The following is a 25,372-nucleotide window of genomic DNA, read 5'->3' as shown; positions in this document are numbered from 1 at the left end:
CAAACCCAAGCCCAGACAGGCTTGTTGGGAGGTGCGGGACCCAGACAGGCCTAGTCACCTCCTGGTTTGCTTTAAATTTAAACTCTTGGACCTTTAATGGTTTTCTTTCCGGGGGTTTTTATATGTTTTTATATCTTTATATATTTTTATAGTTTTAATATCTGTTTTTTATTTTTCATTTTTAGATTTATATTTATATGTATGATATTATGGACATGTTAATTTTAACACTCAAACCTGTAGTGGTAAGCTGAAAGATCTTTTCCTATTTTTCTTCCATTTAGTTTACATTTATATTACTAACATGCTAACTTTCAGATTGCTTTTGGAGGTGTCAGTGCTTTAAAGGTCTTTATATATACAATATTATCAACAGACTAACTTTAAAACACTGATATTACTAATAGAAAGATAAAGAAAGAGGTATTGGAAAACTAATTTTAAACGAGGAAGAGTGTATCTAAAACCCCCTGGGAGTAAGCCTAGAAATGTGTTTGGAGGAGCAATTTTGATACTTATTGAGCTTGATAAAACTTACTTTCAAAATATAGGAAGTACGTGGAGCCAACCGTTTTAATGCCTTCTGATTCACTTCAAGAGGTAACTATTAAACCTTAAATGGTAATGTGTTAATGATTAATAGAGTAATATTAGCATTGGCACGCTAACGTAAGTGAATTAATATTAACAACAGAACAATTAAGTGACAGAGATCAGAATCCAGGCTTTAAATTAAGAAAAATGCTATTTAAATCCCCAGAAAAATAGGCCTTGAAACGTTATTGGAGCAGGAATCCGCATATTTAACTAGGTGTCAAAGAAGCTGACTTTAAATGCTAAAAAGAGCTATTTATCAGTGATAAAAACCTAAGAAAACTGTACGGTCGTGTCCGACATATTTGGAGGAGCACAAGATGGGTCTAATCTCAAAAAATATTTTTATAATTTTGTACTCACCACCCTGTAACAGTGTATGCAAAAACACACAAATAGAAGGCTATTGCAACATCTTTCTCTCTCAGAAGTTATCGCATCCAGCGGTTACCCTTGTGTGAGGGTGATGTCTGATTGGCTTGCCATAACTTTTAGGAGGGAGGTCTGGTAGAAGCTTGATGCCCTGCATCCGCCAGTCTCAACCTTCGACCTTTTAGGAGTATTCTAGTCCAAGTTTTCGATATTTCAGACCTACTTTGGTTTCTTATACAGCAGAGTACATATGTTTTTTCAGTCGCTCTAACATGCACTCCAAATAATTTCAAATCAACAGAATCAAATTAACGTCTCTCCTAATTACTGGTTTAAGTTGAAAACCCCTTTTAACTCGATCCAGAACCCAACCATGCAATTGTGGATCTGGTCAAGCCCAAACAGCAATTGGATACAAGACACGCGCTTGGGGCTGATCGTCCAAGCGAGCCGGCCTCAGCGTGAGGGTGTATAGTGTTTAACGGCCGAAACACCCGATGATCCTGAGGTACACTACTGAAGAGGTTGTCTTGAACATTTCCCTCACTCTAACTGTTTTGGGGGAGCAGGAAAGAATAATAATGAAAAAAAATGTCCTACTATAACAAATATCGTCCTTGAAACATGGCATTTGCCTGAAACAAAACTTCTTGGCGTGATCTCACATCTACTCAGATCTAATTTTAGCACTGGACCAAACCTGCGCTCTAAACCTAACCGCCATAACCGCAGCCTTCAAAAACCTAGCCGGTTCAACTCGAGTACTGTTAAATCTATAGATGGACCCAACCGCGCTCTAAACCTAACCACCATAACCGCAGCATTTAAAAACCTAGCCGGTTCGACTCGAAGACTGCTATTTTTAAGGCTGGACCAAACCACACCCTAAACTTAACCATCACAGACCCAATGATTATAATTTAACTATGACATTAACCGTCTTTGATAACATGGCAGTCTGGCTGAAACAATACTTTTTGGCAGAACACGATGCTGGGTCGGGATTATCAGTCTGCGACCTTCGAGTTGTGGTCTGGTTCGCCGATCTGGAACAAGTTCAGTCAAGAACTTTGTGTTCTCATATCTACTTAGATATAGATTGAGTGCTGGAACAAACTGCACTCTCAAGCTAACCGCCATAACCTCAGCAATTATGAACCCAGCTGGTTCAACTCGAGCACTGTGAAACTTAAGGGTGAAAAAATTCAGAGCCTAAATTTAACCATCGCAGACCCAGCGTTTAAAAACGTAATTTTCACTTTTTTAGGCCCAATGCTTAGACAAGCGCAGCTCCTAGACCGGAGATGATCTCACGCGATATGGTATAGTCTGACAAGCGTGGGCCCGTGCACCTTTCCCTCAGTCTCCCTATCCCAAACCGGCCTAGACGAGGGCTAGGTTGGGGGGAGCTGTTGTACTTTTCCAAACCTAACCCAAGCCAGAGCCATCGGACTAGACATACCATCTTACGTAAAAGATCCTACTATGGGCCTCTGTCATTGTTCTAATTGAATCTCTTAAAGCCGATTCGACTCGAGTACTGTGAAATTTAAGACCGAGCTAAACCACAGCTTAAACTTAACCATCACAGACGCAGCTATCGGAAAACTTGCTGGCTCAACTCGAGCACTGTTAAATTTAAGGCTGAATTAAAACACACCCTAACCTTAGCCATCACAGATGCAGCTATCGGAAAACTTGCTGGCTCAACTCAAGTACTGCTAAATTTAAGGCTGAATTGTAACACACCTTAAACTTAACCATCACAGACCCAAACTTAACCATCACAGACCCAGTAATTGCAGTCTAACGATGACACTTACCGTCTTTGGGACAAGGCAGTCTGGCTGAAACAGGACTTCATGGCGGAACGCGATGCTGGGTCGGGATCGTCGGACTCTGAATTTCGAGCTGTGGTCTGGTGAGTACTGCTAAATTTAAGGCTGAACCAAACCACACCCTAAACTTAACCGTCACAGACCCAGCGGTTTAAAAACCTAGCCGGTTTAATTCTAACACAGCTAAATTTAAGGCTGAACTAAAACACACCCTAAACTTAACCGTCACAGACCCAGCGGTTTAAAAACCTAGCCGGTTTAATTCTAACACAGCTAAATTTAAGGCTGAACTAAAACACACTCTAAACTTAACCATCATAGACCCAGTGATTATAGTCTAACGATGACACTTACCGTCTTTGGGACAAGGCAGTCTGGCTGAAACAGGACTTCATGGCGGAACGCGATGCTGGGTCGGGATCGTCGGCTTTGAATTTCGAGCTGTGGTCTGGTGAGTACTGCTAAATTTAAGGCTGAAACACACCACACACCCTAAACTTAACCGTCACAGACCCAGCAGTTTAAAAACCGATCCGGTTTAATTTGAACACTGCTAAATTTGAAGCTGAACTAAAACACACCCTAAACTTAACCGTTACAGAACCAGTGATTATAGTCTAACGATGACACTTACCGTCTTTGGGACAAGGCAGTCTGGCTGAAACAGGACTTCATGGCGGACACGCGATGCTGGGTCGGGATCGTCGGACTCTGAATTTGGAGCTGTGGTCTGGTGAGTACTGCTAAATTTAAAGCTGAACCAGACCACACCCTAAACTTAACCGTCACAGACCCAGCGGTTTAAAAACTTAGTCGGTTGAACTCGAACACTGCTACATTTAAGGCTTAACTAAACCACGCCCTGTATTTAGCCATCACTGACCCAGCGTTTTTTGAAAACCACATTGAATCTTTTAATTGGATCACTCCTTCCCGGTTCTCCTTTTCTCCGCCAGGGGGAGAGGAAGAGGCGGGACAGGGGAGCAAACCCAAGCCCAGACAGGCTTGTTGGGAGGTGCGGGACCCAGACAGGCCTAGTCACCTCCTGGTTTGCTTTAAATTTAAACTCTTGGACCTTTAATGGTTTTCTTTCCGGGGGTTTTTATATGTTTTTATATCTTTATATATTTTTATAGTTTTAATATCTGTTTTTTATTTTTCATTTTTAGATTTATATTTATATGTATGATATTATGGACATGTTAATTTTAACACTCAAACCTGTAGTGGTAAGCTGAAAGATCTTTTCCTATTTTTCTTCCATTTAGTTTACATTTATATTACTAACATGCTAACTTTCAGATTGCTTTTGGAGGTGTCAGTGCTTTAAAGGTCTTTATATATACAATATTATCAACAGACTAACTTTAAAACACTGATATTACTAATAGAAAGATAAAGAAAGAGGTATTGGAAAACTAATTTTAAACGAGGAAGAGTGTATCTAAAACCCCCTGGGAGTAAGCCTAGAAATGTGTTTGGAGGAGCAATTTTGATACTTATTGAGCTTGATAAAACTTACTTTCAAAATATAGGAAGTACGTGGAGCCAACCGTTTTAATGCCTTCTGATTCACTTCAAGAGGTAACTATTAAACCTTAAATGGTAATGTGTTAATGATTAATAGAGTAATATTAGCATTGGCACGCTAACGTAAGTGAATTAATATTAACAACAGAACAATTAAGTGACAGAGATCAGAATCCAGGCTTTAAATTAAGAAAAATGCTATTTAAATCCCCAGAAAAATAGGCCTTGAAACGTTATTGGAGCAGGAATCCGCATATTTAACTAGGTGTCAAAGAAGCTGACTTTAAATGCTAAAAAGAGCTATTTATCAGTGATAAAAACCTAAGAAAACTGTACGGTCGTGTCCGACATATTTGGAGGAGCACAAGATGGGTCTAATCTCAAAAAATATTTTTATAATTTTGTACTCACCACCCTGTAACAGTGTATGCAAAAACACACAAATAGAAGGCTATTGCAACATCTTTCTCTCTCAGAAGTTATCGCATCCAGCGGTTACCCTTGTGTGAGGGTGATGTCTGATTGGCTTGCCATAACTTTTAGGAGGGAGGTCTGGTAGAAGCTTGATGCCCTGCATCCGCCAGTCTCAACCTTCGACCTTTTAGGAGTATTCTAGTCCAAGTTTTCGATATTTCAGACCTACTTTGGTTTCTTATACAGCAGAGTACATATGTTTTTTCAGTCGCTCTAACATGCACTCCAAATAATTTCAAATCAACAGAATCAAATTAACGTCTCTCCTAATTACTGGTTTAAGTTGAAAACCCCTTTTAACTCGATCCAGAACCCAACCATGCAATTGTGGATCTGGTCAAGCCCAAACAGCAATTGGATACAAGACACGCGCTTGGGGCTGATCGTCCAAGCGAGCCGGCCTCAGCGTGAGGGTGTATAGTGTTTAACGGCCGAAACACCCGATGATCCTGAGGTACACTACTGAAGAGGTTGTCTTGAACATTTCCCTCACTCTAACTGTTTTGGGGGAGCAGGAAAGAATAATAATGAAAAAAAATGTCCTACTATAACAAATATCGTCCTTGAAACATGGCATTTGCCTGAAACAAAACTTCTTGGCGTGATCTCACATCTACTCAGATCTAATTTTAGCACTGGACCAAACCTGCGCTCTAAACCTAACCGCCATAACCGCAGCCTTCAAAAACCTAGCCGGTTCAACTCGAGTACTGTTAAATCTATAGATGGACCCAACCGCGCTCTAAACCTAACCACCATAACCGCAGCATTTAAAAACCTAGCCGGTTCGACTCGAAGACTGCTATTTTTAAGGCTGGACCAAACCACACCCTAAACTTAACCATCACAGACCCAATGATTATAATTTAACTATGACATTAACCGTCTTTGATAACATGGCAGTCTGGCTGAAACAATACTTTTTGGCAGAACACGATGCTGGGTCGGGATTATCAGTCTGCGACCTTCGAGTTGTGGTCTGGTTCGCCGATCTGGAACAAGTTCAGTCAAGAACTTTGTGTTCTCATATCTACTTAGATATAGATTGAGTGCTGGAACAAACTGCACTCTCAAGCTAACCGCCATAACCTCAGCAATTATGAACCCAGCTGGTTCAACTCGAGCACTGTGAAACTTAAGGGTGAAAAAATTCAGAGCCTAAATTTAACCATCGCAGACCCAGCGTTTAAAAACGTAATTTTCACTTTTTTAGGCCCAATGCTTAGACAAGCGCAGCTCCTAGACCGGAGATGATCTCACGCGATATGGTATAGTCTGACAAGCGTGGGCCCGTGCACCTTTCCCTCAGTCTCCCTATCCCAAACCGGCCTAGACGAGGGCTAGGTTGGGGGGAGCTGTTGTACTTTTCCAAACCTAACCCAAGCCAGAGCCATCGGACTAGACATACCATCTTACGTAAAAGATCCTACTATGGGCCTCTGTCATTGTTCTAATTGAATCTCTTAAAGCCGATTCGACTCGAGTACTGTGAAATTTAAGACCGAGCTAAACCACAGCTTAAACTTAACCATCACAGACGCAGCTATCGGAAAACTTGCTGGCTCAACTCGAGCACTGTTAAATTTAAGGCTGAATTAAAACACACCCTAACCTTAGCCATCACAGATGCAGCTATCGGAAAACTTGCTGGCTCAACTCAAGTACTGCTAAATTTAAGGCTGAATTGTAACACACCTTAAACTTAACCATCACAGACCCAAACTTAACCATCACAGACCCAGTAATTGCAGTCTAACGATGACACTTACCGTCTTTGGGACAAGGCAGTCTGGCTGAAACAGGACTTCATGGCGGAACGCGATGCTGGGTCGGGATCGTCGGACTCTGAATTTCGAGCTGTGGTCTGGTGAGTACTGCTAAATTTAAGGCTGAACCAAACCACACCCTAAACTTAACCGTCACAGACCCAGCGGTTTAAAAACCTAGCCGGTTTAATTCTAACACAGCTAAATTTAAGGCTGAACTAAAACACACCCTAAACTTAACCGTCACAGACCCAGCGGTTTAAAAACCTAGCCGGTTTAATTCTAACACAGCTAAATTTAAGGCTGAACTAAAACACACTCTAAACTTAACCATCATAGACCCAGTGATTATAGTCTAACGATGACACTTACCGTCTTTGGGACAAGGCAGTCTGGCTGAAACAGGACTTCATGGCGGAACGCGATGCTGGGTCGGGATCGTCGGCTTTGAATTTCGAGCTGTGGTCTGGTGAGTACTGCTAAATTTAAGGCTGAAACACACCACACCCTAAACTTAACCGTCACAGACCCAGCAGTTTAAAAACCGATCCGGTTTAATTTGAACACTGCTAAATTTGAAGCTGAACTAAAACACACCCTAAACTTAACCGTTACAGAACCAGTGATTATAGTCTAACGATGACACTTACCGTCTTTGGGACAAGGCAGTCTGGCTGAAACAGGACTTCATGGCGGACACGCGATGCTGGGTCGGGATCGTCGGACTCTGAATTTGGAGCTGTGGTCTGGTGAGTACTGCTAAATTTAAAGCTGAACCAGACCACACCCTAAACTTAACCGTCACAGACCCAGCGGTTTAAAAACTTAGTCGGTTGAACTCGAACACTGCTACATTTAAGGCTTAACTAAACCACGCCCTGTATTTAGCCATCACTGACCCAGCGTTTTTTGAAAACCACATTGAATCTTTTAATTGGATCACTCCTTCCCGGTTCTCCTTTTCTCCGCCAGGGGGAGAGGAAGAGGCGGGACAGGGGAGCAAACCCAAGCCCAGACAGGCTTGTTGGGAGGTGCGGGACCCAGACAGGCCTAGTCACCTCCTGGTTTGCTTTAAATTTAAACTCTTGGACCTTTAATGGTTTTCTTTCCGGGGGTTTTTATATGTTTTTATATCTTTATATATTTTTATAGTTTTAATATCTGTTTTTTATTTTTCATTTTTAGATTTATATTTATATGTATGATATTATGGACATGTTAATTTTAACACTCAAACCTGTAGTGGTAAGCTGAAAGATCTTTTCCTATTTTTCTTCCATTTAGTTTACATTTATATTACTAACATGCTAACTTTCAGATTGCTTTTGGAGGTGTCAGTGCTTTAAAGGTCTTTATATATACAATATTATCAACAGACTAACTTTAAAACACTGATATTACTAATAGAAAGATAAAGAAAGAGGTATTGGAAAACTAATTTTAAACGAGGAAGAGTGTATCTAAAACCCCCTGGGAGTAAGCCTAGAAATGTGTTTGGAGGAGCAATTTTGATACTTATTGAGCTTGATAAAACTTACTTTCAAAATATAGGAAGTACGTGGAGCCAACCGTTTTAATGCCTTCTGATTCACTTCAAGAGGTAACTATTAAACCTTAAATGGTAATGTGTTAATGATTAATAGAGTAATATTAGCATTGGCACGCTAACGTAAGTGAATTAATATTAACAACAGAACAATTAAGTGACAGAGATCAGAATCCAGGCTTTAAATTAAGAAAAATGCTATTTAAATCCCCAGAAAAATAGGCCTTGAAACGTTATTGGAGCAGGAATCCGCATATTTAACTAGGTGTCAAAGAAGCTGACTTTAAATGCTAAAAAGAGCTATTTATCAGTGATAAAAACCTAAGAAAACTGTACGGTCGTGTCCGACATATTTGGAGGAGCACAAGATGGGTCTAATCTCAAAAAATATTTTTATAATTTTGTACTCACCACCCTGTAACAGTGTATGCAAAAACACACAAATAGAAGGCTATTGCAACATCTTTCTCTCTCAGAAGTTATCGCATCCAGCGGTTACCCTTGTGTGAGGGTGATGTCTGATTGGCTTGCCATAACTTTTAGGAGGGAGGTCTGGTAGAAGCTTGATGCCCTGCATCCGCCAGTCTCAACCTTCGACCTTTTAGGAGTATTCTAGTCCAAGTTTTCGATATTTCAGACCTACTTTGGTTTCTTATACAGCAGAGTACATATGTTTTTTCAGTCGCTCTAACATGCACTCCAAATAATTTCAAATCAACAGAATCAAATTAACGTCTCTCCTAATTACTGGTTTAAGTTGAAAACCCCTTTTAACTCGATCCAGAACCCAACCATGCAATTGTGGATCTGGTCAAGCCCAAACAGCAATTGGATACAAGACACGCGCTTGGGGCTGATCGTCCAAGCGAGCCGGCCTCAGCGTGAGGGTGTATAGTGTTTAACGGCCGAAACACCCGATGATCCTGAGGTACACTACTGAAGAGGTTGTCTTGAACATTTCCCTCACTCTAACTGTTTTGGGGGAGCAGGAAAGAATAATAATGAAAAAAAATGTCCTACTATAACAAATATCGTCCTTGAAACATGGCATTTGCCTGAAACAAAACTTCTTGGCGTGATCTCACATCTACTCAGATCTAATTTTAGCACTGGACCAAACCTGCGCTCTAAACCTAACCGCCATAACCGCAGCCTTCAAAAACCTAGCCGGTTCAACTCGAGTACTGTTAAATCTATAGATGGACCCAACCGCGCTCTAAACCTAACCACCATAACCGCAGCATTTAAAAACCTAGCCGGTTCGACTCGAAGACTGCTATTTTTAAGGCTGGACCAAACCACACCCTAAACTTAACCATCACAGACCCAATGATTATAATTTAACTATGACATTAACCGTCTTTGATAACATGGCAGTCTGGCTGAAACAATACTTTTTGGCAGAACACGATGCTGGGTCGGGATTATCAGTCTGCGACCTTCGAGTTGTGGTCTGGTTCGCCGATCTGGAACAAGTTCAGTCAAGAACTTTGTGTTCTCATATCTACTTAGATATAGATTGAGTGCTGGAACAAACTGCACTCTCAAGCTAACCGCCATAACCTCAGCAATTATGAACCCAGCTGGTTCAACTCGAGCACTGTGAAACTTAAGGGTGAAAAAATTCAGAGCCTAAATTTAACCATCGCAGACCCAGCGTTTAAAAACGTAATTTTCACTTTTTTAGGCCCAATGCTTAGACAAGCGCAGCTCCTAGACCGGAGATGATCTCACGCGATATGGTATAGTCTGACAAGCGTGGGCCCGTGCACCTTTCCCTCAGTCTCCCTATCCCAAACCGGCCTAGACGAGGGCTAGGTTGGGGGGAGCTGTTGTACTTTTCCAAACCTAACCCAAGCCAGAGCCATCGGACTAGACATACCATCTTACGTAAAAGATCCTACTATGGGCCTCTGTCATTGTTCTAATTGAATCTCTTAAAGCCGATTCGACTCGAGTACTGTGAAATTTAAGACCGAGCTAAACCACAGCTTAAACTTAACCATCACAGACGCAGCTATCGGAAAACTTGCTGGCTCAACTCGAGCACTGTTAAATTTAAGGCTGAATTAAAACACACCCTAACCTTAGCCATCACAGATGCAGCTATCGGAAAACTTGCTGGCTCAACTCAAGTACTGCTAAATTTAAGGCTGAATTGTAACACACCTTAAACTTAACCATCACAGACCCAAACTTAACCATCACAGACCCAGTAATTGCAGTCTAACGATGACACTTACCGTCTTTGGGACAAGGCAGTCTGGCTGAAACAGGACTTCATGGCGGAACGCGATGCTGGGTCGGGATCGTCGGACTCTGAATTTCGAGCTGTGGTCTGGTGAGTACTGCTAAATTTAAGGCTGAACCAAACCACACCCTAAACTTAACCGTCACAGACCCAGCGGTTTAAAAACCTAGCCGGTTTAATTCTAACACAGCTAAATTTAAGGCTGAACTAAAACACACCCTAAACTTAACCGTCACAGACCCAGCGGTTTAAAAACCTAGCCGGTTTAATTCTAACACAGCTAAATTTAAGGCTGAACTAAAACACACTCTAAACTTAACCATCATAGACCCAGTGATTATAGTCTAACGATGACACTTACCGTCTTTGGGACAAGGCAGTCTGGCTGAAACAGGACTTCATGGCGGAACGCGATGCTGGGTCGGGATCGTCGGCTTTGAATTTCGAGCTGTGGTCTGGTGAGTACTGCTAAATTTAAGGCTGAAACACACCACACCCTAAACTTAACCGTCACAGACCCAGCAGTTTAAAAACCGATCCGGTTTAATTTGAACACTGCTAAATTTGAAGCTGAACTAAAACACACCCTAAACTTAACCGTTACAGAACCAGTGATTATAGTCTAACGATGACACTTACCGTCTTTGGGACAAGGCAGTCTGGCTGAAACAGGACTTCATGGCGGACACGCGATGCTGGGTCGGGATCGTCGGACTCTGAATTTGGAGCTGTGGTCTGGTGAGTACTGCTAAATTTAAAGCTGAACCAGACCACACCCTAAACTTAACCGTCACAGACCCAGCGGTTTAAAAACTTAGTCGGTTGAACTCGAACACTGCTACATTTAAGGCTTAACTAAACCACGCCCTGTATTTAGCCATCACTGACCCAGCGTTTTTTGAAAACCACATTGAATCTTTTAATTGGATCACTCCTTCCCGGTTCTCCTTTTCTCCGCCAGGGGGAGAGGAAGAGGCGGGACAGGGGAGCAAACCCAAGCCCAGACAGGCTTGTTGGGAGGTGCGGGACCCAGACAGGCCTAGTCACCTCCTGGTTTGCTTTAAATTTAAACTCTTGGACCTTTAATGGTTTTCTTTCCGGGGGTTTTTATATGTTTTTATATCTTTATATATTTTTATAGTTTTAATATCTGTTTTTTATTTTTCATTTTTAGATTTATATTTATATGTATGATATTATGGACATGTTAATTTTAACACTCAAACCTGTAGTGGTAAGCTGAAAGATCTTTTCCTATTTTTCTTCCATTTAGTTTACATTTATATTACTAACATGCTAACTTTCAGATTGCTTTTGGAGGTGTCAGTGCTTTAAAGGTCTTTATATATACAATATTATCAACAGACTAACTTTAAAACACTGATATTACTAATAGAAAGATAAAGAAAGAGGTATTGGAAAACTAATTTTAAACGAGGAAGAGTGTATCTAAAACCCCCTGGGAGTAAGCCTAGAAATGTGTTTGGAGGAGCAATTTTGATACTTATTGAGCTTGATAAAACTTACTTTCAAAATATAGGAAGTACGTGGAGCCAACCGTTTTAATGCCTTCTGATTCACTTCAAGAGGTAACTATTAAACCTTAAATGGTAATGTGTTAATGATTAATAGAGTAATATTAGCATTGGCACGCTAACGTAAGTGAATTAATATTAACAACAGAACAATTAAGTGACAGAGATCAGAATCCAGGCTTTAAATTAAGAAAAATGCTATTTAAATCCCCAGAAAAATAGGCCTTGAAACGTTATTGGAGCAGGAATCCGCATATTTAACTAGGTGTCAAAGAAGCTGACTTTAAATGCTAAAAAGAGCTATTTATCAGTGATAAAAACCTAAGAAAACTGTACGGTCGTGTCCGACATATTTGGAGGAGCACAAGATGGGTCTAATCTCAAAAAATATTTTTATAATTTTGTACTCACCACCCTGTAACAGTGTATGCAAAAACACACAAATAGAAGGCTATTGCAACATCTTTCTCTCTCAGAAGTTATCGCATCCAGCGGTTACCCTTGTGTGAGGGTGATGTCTGATTGGCTTGCCATAACTTTTAGGAGGGAGGTCTGGTAGAAGCTTGATGCCCTGCATCCGCCAGTCTCAACCTTCGACCTTTTAGGAGTATTCTAGTCCAAGTTTTCGATATTTCAGACCTACTTTGGTTTCTTATACAGCAGAGTACATATGTTTTTTCAGTCGCTCTAACATGCACTCCAAATAATTTCAAATCAACAGAATCAAATTAACGTCTCTCCTAATTACTGGTTTAAGTTGAAAACCCCTTTTAACTCGATCCAGAACCCAACCATGCAATTGTGGATCTGGTCAAGCCCAAACAGCAATTGGATACAAGACACGCGCTTGGGGCTGATCGTCCAAGCGAGCCGGCCTCAGCGTGAGGGTGTATAGTGTTTAACGGCCGAAACACCCGATGATCCTGAGGTACACTACTGAAGAGGTTGTCTTGAACATTTCCCTCACTCTAACTGTTTTGGGGGAGCAGGAAAGAATAATAATGAAAAAAAATGTCCTACTATAACAAATATCGTCCTTGAAACATGGCATTTGCCTGAAACAAAACTTCTTGGCGTGATCTCACATCTACTCAGATCTAATTTTAGCACTGGACCAAACCTGCGCTCTAAACCTAACCGCCATAACCGCAGCCTTCAAAAACCTAGCCGGTTCAACTCGAGTACTGTTAAATCTATAGATGGACCCAACCGCGCTCTAAACCTAACCACCATAACCGCAGCATTTAAAAACCTAGCCGGTTCGACTCGAAGACTGCTATTTTTAAGGCTGGACCAAACCACACCCTAAACTTAACCATCACAGACCCAATGATTATAATTTAACTATGACATTAACCGTCTTTGATAACATGGCAGTCTGGCTGAAACAATACTTTTTGGCAGAACACGATGCTGGGTCGGGATTATCAGTCTGCGACCTTCGAGTTGTGGTCTGGTTCGCCGATCTGGAACAAGTTCAGTCAAGAACTTTGTGTTCTCATATCTACTTAGATATAGATTGAGTGCTGGAACAAACTGCACTCTCAAGCTAACCGCCATAACCTCAGCAATTATGAACCCAGCTGGTTCAACTCGAGCACTGTGAAACTTAAGGGTGAAAAAATTCAGAGCCTAAATTTAACCATCGCAGACCCAGCGTTTAAAAACGTAATTTTCACTTTTTTAGGCCCAATGCTTAGACAAGCGCAGCTCCTAGACCGGAGATGATCTCACGCGATATGGTATAGTCTGACAAGCGTGGGCCCGTGCACCTTTCCCTCAGTCTCCCTATCCCAAACCGGCCTAGACGAGGGCTAGGTTGGGGGGAGCTGTTGTACTTTTCCAAACCTAACCCAAGCCAGAGCCATCGGACTAGACATACCATCTTACGTAAAAGATCCTACTATGGGCCTCTGTCATTGTTCTAATTGAATCTCTTAAAGCCGATTCGACTCGAGTACTGTGAAATTTAAGACCGAGCTAAACCACAGCTTAAACTTAACCATCACAGACGCAGCTATCGGAAAACTTGCTGGCTCAACTCGAGCACTGTTAAATTTAAGGCTGAATTAAAACACACCCTAACCTTAGCCATCACAGATGCAGCTATCGGAAAACTTGCTGGCTCAACTCAAGTACTGCTAAATTTAAGGCTGAATTGTAACACACCTTAAACTTAACCATCACAGACCCAAACTTAACCATCACAGACCCAGTAATTGCAGTCTAACGATGACACTTACCGTCTTTGGGACAAGGCAGTCTGGCTGAAACAGGACTTCATGGCGGAACGCGATGCTGGGTCGGGATCGTCGGACTCTGAATTTCGAGCTGTGGTCTGGTGAGTACTGCTAAATTTAAGGCTGAACCAAACCACACCCTAAACTTAACCGTCACAGACCCAGCGGTTTAAAAACCTAGCCGGTTTAATTCTAACACAGCTAAATTTAAGGCTGAACTAAAACACACCCTAAACTTAACCGTCACAGACCCAGCGGTTTAAAAACCTAGCCGGTTTAATTCTAACACAGCTAAATTTAAGGCTGAACTAAAACACACTCTAAACTTAACCATCATAGACCCAGTGATTATAGTCTAACGATGACACTTACCGTCTTTGGGACAAGGCAGTCTGGCTGAAACAGGACTTCATGGCGGAACGCGATGCTGGGTCGGGATCGTCGGCTTTGAATTTCGAGCTGTGGTCTGGTGAGTACTGCTAAATTTAAGGCTGAAACACACCACACCCTAAACTTAACCGTCACAGACCCAGCAGTTTAAAAACCGATCCGGTTTAATTTGAACACTGCTAAATTTGAAGCTGAACTAAAACACACCCTAAACTTAACCGTTACAGAACCAGTGATTATAGTCTAACGATGACACTTACCGTCTTTGGGACAAGGCAGTCTGGCTGAAACAGGACTTCATGGCGGACACGCGATGCTGGGTCGGGATCGTCGGACTCTGAATTTGGAGCTGTGGTCTGGTGAGTACTGCTAAATTTAAAGCTGAACCAGACCACACCCTAAACTTAACCGTCACAGACCCAGCGGTTTAAAAACTTAGTCGGTTGAACTCGAACACTGCTACATTTAAGGCTTAACTAAACCACGCCCTGTATTTAGCCATCACTGACCCAGCGTTTTTTGAAAACCACATTGAATCTTTTAATTGGATCACTCCTTCCCGGTTCTCCTTTTCTCCGCCAGGGGGAGAGGAAGAGGCGGGACAGGGGAGCAAACCCAAGCCCAGACAGGCTTGTTGGGAGGTGCGGGACCCAGACAGGCCTAGTCACCTCCTGGTTTGCTTTAAATTTAAACTCTTGGACCTTTAATGGTTTTCTTTCCGGGGGTTTTTATATGTTTTTATATCTTTATATATTTTTATAGTTTTAATATCTGTTTTTTATTTTTCATTTTTAGATTTATATTTATATGTATGATATTATGGACATGTTAATTTTAACACTCAAACCTGTAGTGGTAAGCTGAAAGATCTTTTCCTATTTTTCTTCCATTTAGTTTACATTTATATTACTAACATGCTAACTTTCAGATTGCTTTTGGAGGTGTCAGTGCTTTAAAGGTCTTTATATATACAATATTATCAACAGACTAACTTTAAAACACTGATATTACTAATAGAAAGATAAAGAAAGAGGTATTGGAAAACTAATTTTAAACGAGGAAGAGTGTATCTAAAACCCCCTGGGAGTAAGCCTAGAAATGTGTTTGGAGGAGCAATTTTGATACTTATTGAGCTTGATAAAACTTACTTTCAAAATATAGGAAGTACGTGGAGCCAACCGTTTTAATGCCTTCTGATTCACTTCAAGAGGTAACTATTAAACCTTAAATGGTAATGTGTTAATGATTAATAGAGTAATATTAGCATTGGCACGCTAACGTAAGTGAATTAATATTAACAACAGAACAATTAAGTGACAGAGATCAGAATCCAGGCTTTAAATTAAGAAAAATGCTATTTAAATCCCCAGAAAAATAGGCCTTGAAACGTTATTGGAGCAGGAATCCGCATATTTAACTAGGTGTCAAAGAAGCTGACTTTAAATGCTAAAAAGAGCTATTTATCAGTGATAAAAACCTAAGAAAACTGTACGGTCGTGTCCGACATATTTGGAGGAGCACAAGATGGGTCTAATCTCAAAAAATATTTTTATAATTTTGTACTCACCACCCTGTAACAGTGTATGCAAAAACACACAAATAGAAGGCTATTGCAACATCTTTCTCTCTCAGAAGTTATCGCATCCAGCGGTTACCCTTGTGTGAGGGTGATGTCTGATTGGCTTGCCATAACTTTTAGGAGGGAGGTCTGGTAGAAGCTTGATGCCCTGCATCCGCCAGTCTCAACCTTCGACCTTTTAGGAGTATTCTAGTCCAAGTTTTCGATATTTCAGACCTACTTTGGTTTCTTATACAGCAGAGTACATATGTTTTTTCAGTCGCTCTAACATGCACTCCAAATAATTTCAAATCAACAGAATCAAATTAACGTCTCTCCTAATTACTGGTTTAAGTTGAAAACCCCTTTTAACTCGATCCAGAACCCAACCATGCAATTGTGGATCTGGTCAAGCCCAAACAGCAATTGGATACAAGACACGCGCTTGGGGCTGATCGTCCAAGCGAGCCGGCCTCAGCGTGAGGGTGTATAGTGTTTAACGGCCGAAACACCCGATGATCCTGAGGTACACTACTGAAGAGGTTGTCTTGAACATTTCCCTCACTCTAACTGTTTTGGGGGAGCAGGAAAGAATAATAATGAAAAAAAATGTCCTACTATAACAAATATCGTCCTTGAAACATGGCATTTGCCTGAAACAAAACTTCTTGGCGTGATCTCACATCTACTCAGATCTAATTTTAGCACTGGACCAAACCTGCGCTCTAAACCTAACCGCCATAACCGCAGCCTTCAAAAACCTAGCCGGTTCAACTCGAGTACTGTTAAATCTATAGATGGACCCAACCGCGCTCTAAACCTAACCACCATAACCGCAGCATTTAAAAACCTAGCCGGTTCGACTCGAAGACTGCTATTTTTAAGGCTGGACCAAACCACACCCTAAACTTAACCATCACAGACCCAATGATTATAATTTAACTATGACATTAACCGTCTTTGATAACATGGCAGTCTGGCTGAAACAATACTTTTTGGCAGAACACGATGCTGGGTCGGGATTATCAGTCTGCGACCTTCGAGTTGTGGTCTGGTTCGCCGATCTGGAACAAGTTCAGTCAAGAACTTTGTGTTCTCATATCTACTTAGATATAGATTGAGTGCTGGAACAAACTGCACTCTCAAGCTAACCGCCATAACCTCAGCAATTATGAACCCAGCTGGTTCAACTCGAGCACTGTGAAACTTAAGGGTGAAAAAATTCAGAGCCTAAATTTAACCATCGCAGACCCAGCGTTTAAAAACGTAATTTTCACTTTTTTAGGCCCAATGCTTAGACAAGCGCAGCTCCTAGACCGGAGATGATCTCACGCGATATGGTATAGTCTGACAAGCGTGGGCCCGTGCACCTTTCCCTCAGTCTCCCTATCCCAAACCGGCCTAGACGAGGGCTAGGTTGGGGGGAGCTGTTGTACTTTTCCAAACCTAACCCAAGCCAGAGCCATCGGACTAGACATACCATCTTACGTAAAAGATCCTACTATGGGCCTCTGTCATTGTTCTAATTGAATCTCTTAAAGCCGATTCGACTCGAGTACTGTGAAATTTAAGACCGAGCTAAACCACAGCTTAAACTTAACCATCACAGACGCAGCTATCGGAAAACTTGCTGGCTCAACTCGAGCACTGTTAAATTTAAGGCTGAATTAAAACACACCCTAACCTTAGCCATCACAGATGCAGCTATCGGAAAACTTGCTGGCTCAACTCAAGTACTGCTAAATTTAAGGCTGAATTGTAACACACCTTAAACTTAACCATCACAGACCCAAACTTAACCATCACAGACCCAGTAATTGCAGTCTAACGATGACACTTACCGTCTTTGGGACAAGGCAGTCTGGCTGAAACAGGACTTCATGGCGGAACGCGATGCTGGGTCGGGATCGTCGGACTCTGAATTTCGAGCTGTGGTCTGGTGAGTACTGCTAAATTTAAGGCTGAACCAAACCACACCCTAAACTTAACCGTCACAGACCCAGCGGTTTAAAAACCTAGCCGGTTTAATTCTAACACAGCTAAATTTAAGGCTGAACTAAAACACACCCTAAACTTAACCGTCACAGACCCAGCGGTTTAAAAACCTAGCCGGTTTAATTCTAACACAGCTAAATTTAAGGCTGAACTAAAACACACTCTAAACTTAACCATCATAGACCCAGTGATTATAGTCTAACGATGACACTTACCGTCTTTGGGACAAGGCAGTCTGGCTGAAACAGGACTTCATGGCGGAACGCGATGCTGGGTCGGGATCGTCGGCTTTGAATTTCGAGCTGTGGTCTGGTGAGTACTGCTAAATTTAAGGCTGAAACACACCACACCCTAAACTTAACCGTCACAGACCCAGCAGTTTAAAAACCGATCCGGTTTAATTTGAACACTGCTAAATTTGAAGCTGAACTAAAACACACCCTAAACTTAACCGTTACAGAACCAGTGATTATAGTCTAACGATGACACTTACCGTCTTTGGGACAAGGCAGTCTGGCTGAAACAGGACTTCATGGCGGACACGCGATGCTGGGTCGGGATCGTCGGACTCTGAATTTGGAGCTGTGGTCTGGTGAGTACTGCTAAATTTAAAGCTGAACCAGACCACACCCTAAACTTAACCGTCACAGACCCAGCGGTTTAAAAACTTAGTCGGTTGAACTCGAACACTGCTACATTTAAGGCTTAACTAAACCACGCCCTGTATTTAGCCATCACTGACCCAGCGTTTTTTGAAAACCACATTGAATCTTTTAATTGGATCACTCCTTCCCGGTTCTCCTTTTCTCCGCCAGGGGGAGAGGAAGAGGCGGGACAGGGGAGCAAACCCAAGCCCAGACAGGCTTGTTGGGAGGTGCGGGACCCAGACAGGCCTAGTCACCTCCTGGTTTGCTTTAAATTTAAACTCTTGGACCTTTAATGGTTTTCTTTCCGGGGGTTTTTATATGTTTTTATATCTTTATATATTTTTATAGTTTTAATATCTGTTTTTTATTTTTCATTTTTAGATTTATATTTATATGTATGATATTATGGACATGTTAATTTTAACACTCAAACCTGTAGTGGTAAGCTGAAAGATCTTTTCCTATTTTTCTTCCATTTAGTTTACATTTATATTACTAACATGCTAACTTTCAGATTGCTTTTGGAGGTGTCAGTGCTTTAAAGGTCTTTATATATACAATATTATCAACAGACTAACTTTAAAACACTGATATTACTAATAGAAAGATAAAGAAAGAGGTATTGGAAAACTAATTTTAAACGAGGAAGAGTGTATCTAAAACCCCCTGGGAGTAAGCCTAGAAATGTGTTTGGAGGAGCAATTTTGATACTTATTGAGCTTGATAAAACTTACTTTCAAAATATAGGAAGTACGTGGAGCCAACCGTTTTAATGCCTTCTGATTCACTTCAAGAGGTAACTATTAAACCTTAAATGGTAATGTGTTAATGATTAATAGAGTAATATTAGCATTGGCACGCTAACGTAAGTGAATTAATATTAACAACAGAACAATTAAGTGACAGAGATCAGAATCCAGGCTTTAAATTAAGAAAAATGCTATTTAAATCCCCAGAAAAATAGGCCTTGAAACGTTATTGGAGCAGGAATCCGCATATTTAACTAGGTGTCAAAGAAGCTGACTTTAAATGCTAAAAAGAGCTATTTATCAGTGATAAAAACCTAAGAAAACTGTACGGTCGTGTCCGACATATTTGGAGGAGCACAAGATGGGTCTAATCTCAAAAAATATTTTTATAATTTTGTACTCACCACCCTGTAACAGTGTATGCAAAAACACACAAATAGAAGGCTATTGCAACATCTTTCTCTCTCAGAAGTTATCGCATCCAGCGGTTACCCTTGTGTGAGGGTGATGTCTGATTGGCTTGCCATAACTTTTAGGAGGGAGGTCTGGTAGAAGCTTGATGCCCTGCATCCGCCAGTCTCAACCTTCGACCTTTTAGGAGTATTCTAGTCCAAGTTTTCGATATTTCAGACCTACTTTGGTTTCTTATACAGCAGAGTACATATGTTTTTTCAGTCGCTCTAACATGCACTCCAAATAATTTCAAATCAACAGAATCAAATTAACGTCTCTCCTAATTACTGGTTTAAGTTGAAAACCCCTTTTAACTCGATCCAGAACCCAACCATGCAATTGTGGATCTGGTCAAGCCCAAACAGCAATTGGATACAAGACACGCGCTTGGGGCTGATCGTCCAAGCGAGCCGGCCTCAGCGTGAGGGTGTATAGTGTTTAACGGCCGAAACACCCGATGATCCTGAGGTACACTACTGAAGAGGTTGTCTTGAACATTTCCCTCACTCTAACTGTTTTGGGGGAGCAGGAAAGAATAATAATGAAAAAAAATGTCCTACTATAACAAATATCGTCCTTGAAACATGGCATTTGCCTGAAACAAAACTTCTTGGCGTGATCTCACATCTACTCAGATCTAATTTTAGCACTGGACCAAACCTGCGCTCTAAACCTAACCGCCATAACCGCAGCCTTCAAAAACCTAGCCGGTTCAACTCGAGTACTGTTAAATCTATAGATGGACCCAACCGCGCTCTAAACCTAACCACCATAACCGCAGCATTTAAAAACCTAGCCGGTTCGACTCGAAGACTGCTATTTTTAAGGCTGGACCAAACCACACCCTAAACTTAACCATCACAGACCCAATGATTATAATTTAACTATGACATTAACCGTCTTTGATAACATGGCAGTCTGGCTGAAACAATACTTTTTGGCAGAACACGATGCTGGGTCGGGATTATCAGTCTGCGACCTTCGAGTTGTGGTCTGGTTCGCCGATCTGGAACAAGTTCAGTCAAGAACTTTGTGTTCTCATATCTACTTAGATATAGATTGAGTGCTGGAACAAACTGCACTCTCAAGCTAACCGCCATAACCTCAGCAATTATGAACCCAGCTGGTTCAACTCGAGCACTGTGAAACTTAAGGGTGAAAAAATTCAGAGCCTAAATTTAACCATCGCAGACCCAGCGTTTAAAAACGTAATTTTCACTTTTTTAGGCCCAATGCTTAGACAAGCGCAGCTCCTAGACCGGAGATGATCTCACGCGATATGGTATAGTCTGACAAGCGTGGGCCCGTGCACCTTTCCCTCAGTCTCCCTATCCCAAACCGGCCTAGACGAGGGCTAGGTTGGGGGGAGCTGTTGTACTTTTCCAAACCTAACCCAAGCCAGAGCCATCGGACTAGACATACCATCTTACGTAAAAGATCCTACTATGGGCCTCTGTCATTGTTCTAATTGAATCTCTTAAAGCCGATTCGACTCGAGTACTGTGAAATTTAAGACCGAGCTAAACCACAGCTTAAACTTAACCATCACAGACGCAGCTATCGGAAAACTTGCTGGCTCAACTCGAGCACTGTTAAATTTAAGGCTGAATTAAAACACACCCTAACCTTAGCCATCACAGATGCAGCTATCGGAAAACTTGCTGGCTCAACTCAAGTACTGCTAAATTTAAGGCTGAATTGTAACACACCTTAAACTTAACCATCACAGACCCAAACTTAACCATCACAGACCCAGTAATTGCAGTCTAACGATGACACTTACCGTCTTTGGGACAAGGCAGTCTGGCTGAAACAGGACTTCATGGCGGAACGCGATGCTGGGTCGGGATCGTCGGACTCTGAATTTCGAGCTGTGGTCTGGTGAGTACTGCTAAATTTAAGGCTGAACCAAACCACACCCTAAACTTAACCGTCACAGACCCAGCGGTTTAAAAACCTAGCCGGTTTAATTCTAACACAGCTAAATTTAAGGCTGAACTAAAACACACCCTAAACTTAACCGTCACAGACCCAGCGGTTTAAAAACCTAGCCGGTTTAATTCTAACACAGCTAAATTTAAGGCTGAACTAAAACACACTCTAAACTTAACCATCATAGACCCAGTGATTATAGTCTAACGATGACACTTACCGTCTTTGGGACAAGGCAGTCTGGCTGAAACAGGACTTCATGGCGGAACGCGATGCTGGGTCGGGATCGTCGGCTTTGAATTTCGAGCTGTGGTCTGGTGAGTACTGCTAAATTTAAGGCTGAAACACACCACACCCTAAACTTAACCGTCACAGACCCAGCAGTTTAAAAACCGATCCGGTTTAATTTGAACACTGCTAAATTTGAAGCTGAACTAAAACACACCCTAAACTTAACCGTTACAGAACCAGTGATTATAGTCTAACGATGACACTTACCGTCTTTGGGACAAGGCAGTCTGGCTGAAACAGGACTTCATGGCGGACACGCGATGCTGGGTCGGGATCGTCGGACTCTGAATTTGGAGCTGTGGTCTGGTGAGTACTGCTAAATTTAAAGCTGAACCAGACCACACCCTAAACTTAACCGTCACAGACCCAGCGGTTTAAAAACTTAGTCGGTTGAACTCGAACACTGCTACATTTAAGGCTTAACTAAACCACGCCCTGTATTTAGCCATCACTGACCCAGCGTTTTTTGAAAACCACATTGAATCTTTTAATTGGATCACTCCTTCCCGGTTCTCCTTTTCTCCGCCAGGGGGAGAGGAAGAGGCGGGACAGGGGAGCAAACCCAAGCCCAGACAGGCTTGTTGGGAGGTGCGGGACCCAGACAGGCCTAGTCACCTCCTGGTTTGCTTTAAATTTAAACTCTTGGACCTTTAATGGTTTTCTTTCCGGGGGGTTTTTATATGTTTTTATATCTTTATATATTTTTATAGTTTTAATATCTGTTTTTTATTTTTCATTTTTAGATTTATATTTATATGTATGATATTATGGACATGTTAATTTTAACACTCAAACCTGTAGTGGTAAGCTGAAAGATCTTTTCCTATTTTTCTTCCATTTAGTTTACATTTATATTACTAACATGCTAACTTTCAGATTGCTTTTGGAGGTGTCAGTGCTTTAAAGGTCTTTATATATACAATATTATCAACAGACTAACTTTAAAACACTGATATTACTAATAGAAAGATAAAGAAAGAGGTAATGGAAAACTAATTTTAAAACGAGGAAGAGTGTATCTAAAACCCCCTGGGAGTAAGCCTAGAAATGTGTTTGGAGGAGCAATTTTGATACTTATTGAGCTTGATAAAACTTACTTTCAAAATATAGGAAGTACGTGGAGCCAACCGTTTTAAATGCCTTCTGATTCACTTCAAGAGGTAACTATTAAACCTTAAATGGTAATGTGTTAATGATTAATAGAGTAATATTAGCATTGGCACGCTAACGTAAGTGAATTAATATTAACAACAGAACAATTAAGTGACAGAGATCAGAATCCAGGCTTTAAATTAAGAAAAATGCTATTTAAATCCCCAGAAAAATAGGCCTTGAAACGTTATTGGAGCAGGAATCCGCATATTTAACTAGGTGTCAAAGAAGCTGACTTTAAATGCTAAAAAGAGCTATTTATCAGTGATAAAAACCTAAGAAAACTGTACGGTCGTGTCCGACATATTTGGAGGAGCACAAGATGGGTCTAATCTCAAAAAATATTTTTATAATTTTGTACTCACCACCCTGTAACAGTGTATGCAAAAAACACACAAATAGAAGGCTATTGCAACATCTTTCTCTCTCAGAAGTTATCGCATCCAGCGGTTACCCTTGTGTGAGGGTGATGTCTGATTGGCTTGCCATAACTTTTAGGAGGGAGGTCTGGTAGAAGCTTGATGCCCTGCATCCGCCAGTCTCAACCTTCGACCTTTTAGGAGTATTCTAGTCCAAGTTTTCGATATTTCAGACCTACTTTGGTTTCTTATACAGCAGAGTACATATGTTTTTTCAGTCGCTCTAACATGCACTCCAAATAATTTCAAATCAACAGAATCAAATTAACGTCTCTCCTAATTACTGGTTTAAGTTGAAAACCCCTTTTAAAACTCGATCCAGAACCCAACCATGCAATTGTGGATCTGGTCAAGCCCAAACAGCAATTGGATACAAGACACGCGCTTGGGGCTGATCGTCCAAGCGAGCCGGCCTCAGCGTGAGGGTGTATAGTGTTTAACGGCCGAAACACCCGATGATCCTGAGGTACACTACTGAAGAGGTTGTCTTGAACATTTCCCTCACTCTAACTGTTTTGGGGGAGCAGGAAAGAATAATAATGAAAAAAAATGTCCTACTATAACAAAATATCGTCCTTGAAACATGGCATTTGCCTGAAACAAAACTTCTTGGCGTGATCTCACATCTACTCAGATCTAATTTTAGCACTGGACCAAACCTGCGCTCTAAACCTAACCGCCATAAACCGCAGCCTTCAAAAACCTAGCCGGTTCAACTCGAGTACTGTTAAATCTATAGATGGACCCAACCGCGCTCTAAACCTAACCACCATAACCGCAGCATTTAAAAACCTAGCCGGTTCGACTCGAAGACTGCTATTTTTAAGGGCTGGACCAAACCACACCCTAAACTTAACCATCACAGACCCAATGATTATAATTTAACTATGACATTAACCGTCTTTGATAACATGGCAGTCTGGCTGAAACAATACTTTTTGGCAGAACACGATGCTGGGTCGGGATTATCAGTCTGCGACCTTCGAGTTGTGGTCTGGTTCGCCGATCTGGAACAAGTTCAGTCAAGAACTTTGTGTTCTCATATCTACTTAGATATAGATTGAGTGCTGGAACAAAACTGCACTCTCAAGCTAACCGCCATAACCTCAGCAATTATGAACCCAGCTGGTTCAACTCGAGCACTGTGAAACTTAAGGGTGAAAAAATTCAGAGCCTAAATTTAACCATCGCAGACCCAGCGTTTAAAAAACGTAATTTTCACTTTTTTAGGCCCAATGCTTAGACAAGCGCAGCTCCTAGACCGGAGATGAACTCACGCGATATGGTATAGTCTGACAAGCGTGGGCCCGTGCACCTTTCCCTCAGTCTCCCTATCCCAAACCGGCCTAGACGAGGGCTAGGTTGGGGGGAGCTGTTGTACTTTTCCAAACCTAACCCAAGCCAGAGCCATCGGACTAGACATACCATCTTACGTAAAAGATCCTACTATGGGCCTCTGTCATTGTTCTAATTGAATCTCTTAAAGCCGATTCGACTCGAGTACTGTGAAATTTAAGACCGAGCTAAACCACAGCTTAAACTTAACCATCACAGACGCAGCTATCGGAAAACTTGCTGGCTCAACTCGAGCACTGTTAAATTTAAGGCTGAATTAAAACACACCCTAACCTTAGCCATCA

This window comes from Carassius gibelio, chromosome A1, assembly GCF_023724105.1.
Source record: "Carassius gibelio isolate Cgi1373 ecotype wild population from Czech Republic chromosome A1, carGib1.2-hapl.c, whole genome shotgun sequence".
NCBI lineage: Eukaryota > Metazoa > Chordata > Actinopteri > Cypriniformes > Cyprinidae > Carassius > Carassius gibelio.
Note: the sequence above shows the minus strand (reverse complement) of the source record.